The following is a 9,892-nucleotide window of genomic DNA, read 5'->3' on the forward strand; positions in this document are numbered from 1 at the left end:
TCATGTGCCTTAGAACACAGTACATTCTCAATGAATAGTGCAAAACATAAATAGTTAAATAGAAATTAGTTATGTGGATTCAGAGACACAGTGAGAGAGAAGAATGATAAATAAAATTCCTGCCTGGGAATAATGTATGAATCAGCCCACGGGAACTTTCATGCTTGAAACTTAGCTAGTGAGAATTTTGTAACTTATCATTCTTTTTCAGATTTGCCTAGCATGACTCAGTCTTTGAAGGGCAAAACAATGGATAAAAATGGCAAAGTGATTGAATTAAAATACTGAGATCCTGTTCTCACACACACACCCAAAAGCCTGACAGAAGCTCTTAGTTCATCTTTAAAACAGCATCAGCAGTGACTGGAGAAAACTATTTGTTGCAAGAGGAGGTAAGTGACATGAATTTCTGTTTTGCACAATGTGTTGACCAAAATTACAGCTGCCCATAACTTTCAGCTTCTTTGCCCACACAAATTGTTCTGAAGCCAACTCAAATCTCACCTCAGCTAAACCTTTTCAATCACTCCCACTAGAAAGTTCCTTAGACAAAAGAAAAAAAAAAAAAGCATTAATTAAAAAATCAATCTGTTACAATAATTCCCTTCCTTTCACATCACTTCCTCAACTTCCTCCCACACCTCAAATAGAAGTTTTTTGACTTCATTAATTTTCCAAATTCCATGACACTTCTCCTTTGATTTTATCCAGCACTTCCTTCTTCATTGAGCCTTAACTCCACAGTCAAATAGTATATTTTTTCTTTTACCAATGCCTTCAACTCTTTTTCTTTCTTCTTCCAAAGCAAAGTTTTAAATCTGCACAAATCCAATATTCAGTACTTCCTCTATGCTAGAACTAAGACATTAATTATTGTTGGAGAAAAACATGCAGTTAGGCAGAATGGAATCAAGACAAATTAATAGCAGACTAGTCTCAAATTCATACTCAACAATGCCCAGAAATCTTCCTAATTTTCTCTCCTAAGTTCCTCTTTCACATTCCAGTCGGGTTTCATATCCACTCAAACCCTACCATCCTCCTTCCCTTCATCCCCAATGGATGATCATTTCTCAAACTTCATACAGAATACAGAGTCCATCAAGGGCCAAGTCATCCCCCATATTTCAACCACCAATTGGCAACTGCATCCTGTTGGTTTTTTTTCCTTCTGTTAGACAAGAAGTGCCTTTCCCCTCATAGAAGTCAAATTTCTCCATATCTGTTCTGGATTGAATCTTCTTTCTACTCAAGGCCTTCCTGTACACCGAGGTATTAATTTGGCTATCTCTGAGTGGTTATGGGTGGTCTGTTTTTTTTCTTTTTTGTTTATCTTTATTATAGAAGTCATTGCTTATATAATGTTTGTAAGGAAGAATTTAAGAGGAAGTTAGAATCCCTTGTCATTGAGAAGTTCTGACAGGCTTAGAGAGGCTCCCTATTGTCATTCCCATCAACATTCAACCACTCTTCCATTTTGGGGTAGGAATAGGAACTAAATTCTTCCCAGCAAGAAACCAGGGGAACCAAAGTCTCCAAGAGATACTATTAAGTGCTACAGAATGGAATAACTATGTCTTGACAGGCCATATATCAAGTCTTTTCCGTAACCAATTCAATTGTCACTAATTTTCTAAATTACCTTAATCATAAAAACTGAGTAGGAGAGGTTACCTAATCACTGAGCTCTAAAGGAAGGGTAGAAGTTAAAGGGAGTCAGACAGCATTTGAGAGGCCCCCGTGTGGGAGGGCTTACCTCTAAAGAGCCACTTTTCTCATCAGTGAATCACACCGTCAAATTACAGGAGAAAGTGACAGGAATTCGGCTAAACTCCAACTCCAGTGTCAGAAGGTTATTCATCAACCCTCCAGCAGCAGCTCTTGGTTTGGCAAGGGATGTTTCCTCTAATTAGCTATTGCTCCCCGTGGGCCACCCAGCAGGACCTTTGTTTTCTCCACAGTTATTAATCAGCTATCCAGTGTTAACAAGATCAGATCTAGAAGTATGCAAATCCACTCTCAATTCTTTGTCCTAATCACTCAGCAGGCCACCTTACTAGCTCACTAATGAGGTGCCCTGGCCAACTAAAAGCATCATGCTAACTAACAAGCTGACCCACTCCCATTCTTAATGATCACTTCCAAAATGGGATGTTTTCATTTCAAATATATATGCCCATTCAATATGCAGAAATGTACCTCCTTACACAACTTTTTGGTAATATTTTACCTAAATTAGGCAAAGTTAAGACTGAGTGACCAAATTTAAAAAAAAAAAAAAAAAAAAAAGGAGAAATGTCCAGTGAATGGGGAATTCAAATAAGCACAAGTTCAACACCTGGAAACTTTTCTATCACCAGAAACAGAGTCCCTATCCCTGTTTCTGTTATCAAAATCTCATCCTCCTGATGCTTCTTTCTCTTCACAACCTCAAAATAGGATTCACAATGCAAAGGATTAGATTGAACCTTACAGAATTGCTAATCTGTACTTTAACCTACAAACTTGGCAATTTCATATGGATCAACTTACTGTGTAGCCCTCAGGGGTTTGGGGAAGGGAGTTGAATTCTTTAAAGTGATAAAATAATATTCACAATAGCTAAAATTATTAAGATCTTTCTATATGCCAAGCACTGAATGCTGCTGTACTTTTCCCCACTCATTTGACACTCATTTCACAGATGTAAAAACTGAAGTATAAATAAGTTAAGCCACTTAAGATCACAAACTTGCAGAAGCCAGATTTAAACATAGGCTTATCTGAGTGTACAGGTGTTTACCATGCTGTTGTATGCCCTTCAAAGAGTCCACTGATGATAATTGGAGAAATAAAGTTTTTTAAAAACTTCTGATTCCATATATTTTTCTAACCCTTCAAATATCTACTTTTTTCCACTGAGACTTACTAAAGATGAACATAAGTACAATGGTGAGTCTATTATATGCAAGACAGGTATCATAAGCATGTTTACATGTGCCCAGATTCATTCATTTGAGGAAATCTGAGCATTTAAGATCCTAACATTTGTTCCAGTGGGCACTGTTTTTAATTTGAAAACACACACTGTATTCTTTCTTTTTAAAAAAATTTCTAGTAATATTTGAAAGGTTAAAGAAACAAAATGTAAAGGATAAGATTTGTTTCAAGTTCTGTAAAGTTTTTAAGTTCTGTTTAGTTGCATTTGGAACCTGAGATCCATGTGGAAGTTAAAAACAACTCCCGGAAAAGCCACTGAAATGTATGTTGAAATCTCCCCTGACAACCCTCTCTCCCATAAACCTTGCAGTCCAGCACATACACACCTCAGGGCTTGAGCCAATCAGTTTGAATGTATACCCTTCTTTGTACTGACCAATCACCCCTACCCGACTTGTTCCCGCCAGTAAATGTACTAATCATGGTTGAGAGTTGTTGTTTGATTTTCCTGCGGCGTGTGATGATTTGTTATGCTGTATGTGAAGTCCCTGCCCTTTCCAGAAAATGTATATAAGCTCTGCTCAAGCCGTTCTCGGGGCTCTCTGCTCTTCCGAAGTGAGCTCTGAGCCCCAGCATGCTGGACCCCCAATAAACCCTTTGCTGTTGCATGAGACAGTCTCTTGGTGGTCTTTTCCTGCAATGTTCGCCCGACCTTTACAATTTATTCCAACATTTGCTACCCAATTCTGTCTTTGAATTCATTTGCACTTATATAATAATGTATGATATTGTCCACAATGAGATATTGTTCATTGTTTGCACATATTTTATTTTTCTGATTATTTTTCAAGTTTTATCATTCCTTTCTATCTATCTAGAAGTTTCTGTGATTCCTTTGAAATTATTTTTCATTCTTATGCCCAGATTATAGGGGGAGACAGTAGGGAGAAGCAAAGAGATAAGACAATTCCTTTACCACATTTCACATTAGATTTCTGGAGATTTCTCTGTTTTCCTACTTTGTATAGTAGAGCTTTATTGCCATCTAGTGCTAAAAAAGAAAATAAACTTGGAGAAAATGCTAACGAGCACACATTTTCAAATTTGAGATTCTCTTTGTGTCATGAGCTACTGTGTTAACAACTTCTGATTAGGCGATACCATAGTAATCCTATATCAGAAGAGAGAAATTTTACCATTCCTTTTCAAAGTTATCCACCATTTTCAAGAAAGTCAGATTCCTGAAACTAAGTGGTTTAGTACTATGATTATTGTAGGTATAAGTATTAGTAGTATTAGGGGCTGGAGATATAGCTCCATGGTAGAGCTCGTGGCTTGGCAAGCATGAGGCCCTGGGTTCAATCTTTGACATCAAAAAAAAAAAAAAAAACTATTGGTAGTGATATCAACACAAATCTTTTAGTTCATATGAAATGCAGTCCTTTTAAAAAATTATTTTCATAAGCTCAATATGAAATAGAGAGAGGTAGCCTCAAAGGCTGCAATAATAAAATGCTCATCCGCACCAAGGAAGTCATAGGTCCACTGAACTTTGTACTGGTACAACTACTATAATTTATTTAATCATCTTGAGGTACAAATGTGATTATACCTTTCATTTGACCTAATTAAATTAAGCCATATCCCAATATTTTAGGTATAAGTCCTGAAACATACTTTTAAAATGCCTTGTGGAAAGCAGAGAATATGATCCATCCACCAGCAGATCTAATTTTCAGCAACCATTGTTGCTGACACATTATGAAAACTGGTATTTCACACCCTGTGTGGTGGAGGGACACAATGCCAGTGGTCCTCTGGATCTGGGAGGCAACATATTCCTTATGGGATGTGCTGCTACCTGGTCCATTTACTGACTGACCCTTTCCATGGCCCAACAATTCTAAAGTAAATTTCCACATGCTTTCATTGATCTCACTGATCCATATTTGCTAGGTGCTATAATTCCTTTATTGTGTGACCCATTTCCTCCCATATCTCTGTCAAGATTAGCCTAGAGGCAAAGAGGTATGGTAGGGCCCAGTTTTGAGAACAAACATTATATTGTGAGACATCAATTTCAATTAAGGCCATTACATGGTCTCTAGGCAAGGCAAGGCTAATCCCTTTTAGCCAGAGGGAAAGGGCTGCTAAACTAGCAAGGATTTAGGAAGAAAGCTGTTCAAGATCCTCTGATTTTGGTGAACAATCCAATTCCAAAATTCCATGCTGAACAATTTTTACAACAAACTATCTAGCAAAGTCCTTTATAAACATCCCAAGCAAAGATCAAAGTTCTGGCATTTACACAGAAGCATGTCTAGAGACCTAAGGGTTAGAAAAAAGAGACAAGACATGATACAATACCATGCATGCACTATTCCTTCCAGGGCCACAGACACAGCAGGTCATTTTACAAACATATTCACTCTGCACACACGACTTCTCCAGAAGAGTTCAGAAAGATATACTTTGTGAATTTATTTCCCATTGTTCATTGCTGATTCTGCTGAATTAATTTTGTTTTTAAAATGTCCATTTATTTATTTATTTATTTATTTGGTGCTGGGGATTAAACCTAGGGCCTTGAGCAGGATGGGCAAATACTTTATCAATGAGCTACACCCCCAGTCCTCCCTGAACTTCCTGGCAGCCACTCAGGAAGCATATCCCATATCTTATCGTATGCCATTTTAATCTCTGTCTAGAGGGGTGACCTAGTATGAGTAGGACACCAACCAAGAGAAAGAAGGCAACAGTCAAGAGAATCTGAGAAGATGCAAAAGATGGTACTAACAGTGGATTTGGAAATTCTTGTGTCCAAGGAAGGCTTCCAGGAAAATGTTATTGCTACTACTCACTCATAACAAGGAGGACTATGCTTTTTAGTTCTCCTTACCCAACAGTCTTGCAGCTCTGTAGTTGTAACAGCACTAATGTTACTTGCCCTGTTTTCTTAAACTGGCACTTGTGGTTTCCCTGTATCTGTTCACACCTTTATAAATAGTTTCTTTATTAAACCTTCAAATTATTCCAACCTGAGTGTGCCATCTATTTCTTACTGGGAAGGCTGTTTATTATTCCAGATACCAGAGATACAGCTATAAGCAAAATAGGAAAAAAAATCCTAATCCTCATAAGACAACCGAATGAGGGAGACCAAAATTAAATAAGAAAAAAACAAGAGGTGGGGATGGGAACTGTCTGGAAAAGGTGATAGAATGGTAAAGAAATGATATTTCAGCTTGCACAATAGCCTACACCTGTTATAGAGACTTCTTCTTTTCTTGGCCACAGTCGAAAACCTTTTGTGTCAATCAGTAAATGGACCAGGTGGCAGCGCATCCCATAAAGAATATGTTTCCTTCCAAATCCAGAAGACCACTGATATTGTGTCCCTCCACCCCACATGGTGACAGGGGGTGGGTCTATAAGGACTCAGGTACAACAATTTATCCTTCACCATAGAAAGGACAGTTGAAGCCTGGCATGGTGGCACACGCCTGCAGCTCAGGAGGCTGAGACAGGAGGATCGCAAGTTCAAAGCCAGTCTCAGCAACAGTGAGGTGCTAAGCAACTGAGTGAGACCCTGTCTCTAAATACAATACAAAATAGGGCTGGGGATTTGGCTCAGTGGTTGAGTGCCCCTGAGTTCAATCCCTGGCATCCCTCCTCCCCCAAAAAAGGGACAGTTGAGCATTCTCCATATACTAGATCCCTATAAATTCCACTGAGGTGGAAGATTCCAAAATTTTTATCAGATTTCTCACCCTATAGTACACAAATATCTTATCAATACATGTAGAGTAGTTATTACTTCTTCTCATCAGGTTCAATACAATGACATGGACCAATGTGATATCTTGTAGAAGGGAAAGGTGATCACAACACAGACTAAACTGCAACATAGGATTGGAAAGTAGATGTCCTGCAGAGTGAAGGTGCATTGCTGGCCTTGCCAGTCCAAAAAAAACTTGCCTCTGGTGGTCTGTACTAACAGGCATGGAGGAAAATCATTTACTAGAACAACTGTGGCATAGAAGGTAGCACATCTGGAAACAGCATCAGCAACTAGTCACCACTTGATTAAGTTTATGACAATCCACTGTTCTCAAGATAGGCCTGTTTTTTATACAAGCCAGAGAGATGGCTTGAGCGAGGAAGTGGTGGGAATTCATAACAATACATCCCTTAAGATCCTAATGTTAGCACTAATCTTTGTAGTCCCTTCGGAAATATGGTATTGCTTTTGGTTTACTTTAACAAGAATTTATCATCTCACATTTCTGAAGGCTCTGAGATCCAGCTGTCAGTGGGGCCATGCTCCCTCTGAAGGTGCTGGGGAAGGATCTATTCCAGGTCTGTCTCCTAGCTTCAGGTCCTTTGCTGACTTTTGTATACCTGGCCTTGTGGCAGTATAATTCTAATCACTGTATCATGTTCTCCCTGGGTATGCAACTTTGTGTCCCGATTTCTTCCACTTTAAAATAACATACTCTTCTACTCCAGGACAGCCTCATGTTAATTTAACTAATTTAATTTGAATGACCTATTTTCAAGATCAAACAAATTCTGAGGTATGGTTATTGTTTTCTGTGTCCCTCCACTTCACCCTATTTCCTCCCTCTAGTATCTTTAGCAGCCATCATCTCTGACTTGGATATTTCTCCTAATTAGAGCCCCCACAAGCCTTCTCTGTCCCTTTATTGCAATGTTCATATCACAGCCCCTATTGATAGCCTGAGGCAGTTCTCCTACCTAGAGGCAGTTCTAGCAACTTTCACTTGGTATTTCCTGCCTAAACAGTCCTCACTCCACAGGTCAGGGAACTTGGGTAGGGATTCTGCCAGTGTCCAAGTATGTCTAGTCTAATTATGAATTCCAGACCTGGGAAATGCATTTGAGAAACTCATGTGAGATGCTGAAAGGGTAAAAGAAACTGAAGTTAAAATGTAAAGGACCAGGCATTTTAAAGCTTCTAAGCTGCAAAGCCTGAGTTAAAATGTAAAAGACCAGGTATTGTAAAGTTTCTAAGCTACACTCAAAGCCTGAAATTCCTGTGGCACTTAAGACAATTCCCGGAACTGCCCAGTAGCTGTGTGTCGGATTCCCCCCTTGACTACCTAGTTGTTTAACAACCTGGACCCTGTGCAGCTCAGCACGTAGGCACCTCAGGGCCTAAACCAATCAGTTTGAATGTACACCCCGCTTTAGGACTGACCTATCACCCCCGCCCGACCTGTTCCCGCCAATGAATGTACTAATCATGTTTGAGAGTTGTTGTTTGATTTTCCCGCGCCTCATGATGATTTGCTCTGATGTATGCAAAGCCCCCGCCCTCCCCAAAAAGTGTACTTAAGCACTGCTTAACCCCTGCTCGGGGCTCTTGGCCGCTCTCCCTTCTTGAGTGAGCATGGAGCCCCAACTAGCTGGAACTTCAATAAACCCCCTTTTGTGGTTGCATGAGTCGGTCTCTTGGTGGTCTCTTCCTCCGTCGTTCGCCGGTCCCTTACAATGCATCTGAGCTGAAATCCCATTGGTTACCTGACCTCCACAATTTCCTATTCTGGTGGACCAGTGAAGCATCAGGCCTCCTGGAATTAGTGTTAATTCAGAGACAGTGTCCAGCAATTTCCAAAATATCTGATTACTTCCCTTTCCTCAGTGTATATTCACCCTAGTGAATAGCCATAGGTCCCATGTGGAAAGATTGGGAAAAAGTTAAACTATCAATTTTTGGTGGTATTGCAGGGTTCTCTCTCAAAGGGACCCAGACTCATAATGGAGGAGTTCTGGGTCTATAAACTGGCCCAAAATGGGAAATAATTTAGAGGCCATAAATGTCTTGGTGATTTAAGTTACACTTTTATTTGACCTAGAACTCTTCCACTTACACAAATCACATAAGAATATAGCAGGTAACCCAGCTATGGTGCCAAACTAGGTGCCCTTTAATAGATGAATGGATAAAGAGATACACACACCCACACACCCATACACACACAATAGAGTATTACTCAGCCATAAAGAATGACTTTACAACACTTTTCTGATAAATAGATGGAACTGGAGATTATCATGTTAAATGAAATAAGCCAATCCCCAGAAAAACTGAAGGTGGAAAGTTTTCTTTGATATGTGAAAGCTAACAAACCATAAGGGCAGGGGATAGAAGTTCAGTGGATTTGACAAAGAGGAATAAAGAGGAGGGAGGAGAGAGGAAAAAATTCAGTGGAATGAATCTGACAAATAAATCTCCTATGTACATATATGAATACATCACAGTGAATCTCACCATTGGAAACATCCACAAAAAATTAATTAAAAAAAATACGATTGGTAAATGGCAAAAAGATCAATAGAAGGAAAGAAGAAGGCAGTGGGAAAAAGGAAAGGGAAGGAAAGGTGACACCAGCAAGCCATTGAGATGATAATGGTTATGTTAAGATGTGCATTCAATTGGAGATTAGACCCCTGCTGTCCACCTCAGCTTGCTACTTTGGAGCTCTCAGGGACTCCCGGAGAGTTCCCATTGGTTGGGGAAGTGCGGTAGGAGGGAATTCCGGAAGAGGGATTTCCTGTTGGTGTAGTGTGTCCCGGGAGAAGGCCGCATGCGTGGCCTTCGGGGGAGTTTTGGAAATAAAGTTTGTTCCTGCTTGAGTGGCTCGTGATTTTGTGCCCAGCCAGACTGCGGCAATTACTAGGGCACTTAGTTTGGCACTATAGCTTGGTTATCTGCTATACTTATATGTGATTTGTGTAAGTGGAAGAGTTCTAGGTTGAATAGAAGGGTACATTTCTGATATAATAAGATCTATAATGCTTGTAGGTCAAAATGGATTCTTTTAAAAATATTTATTTTTTTAGTTATAGGTAGACACAATATCTATAGGAACACCCCTAACTGGTTAAAACGCCAGCAACCTTATCCTATTTCCAAAAAAAAAAGAATTCTACTAAACTCTCATGTGAA

This window comes from Callospermophilus lateralis, chromosome 4 (genome assembly GCF_048772815.1).
Source record: "Callospermophilus lateralis isolate mCalLat2 chromosome 4, mCalLat2.hap1, whole genome shotgun sequence".
In the NCBI taxonomy this organism is placed as follows: Eukaryota; Metazoa; Chordata; class Mammalia; order Rodentia; family Sciuridae; genus Callospermophilus; species Callospermophilus lateralis.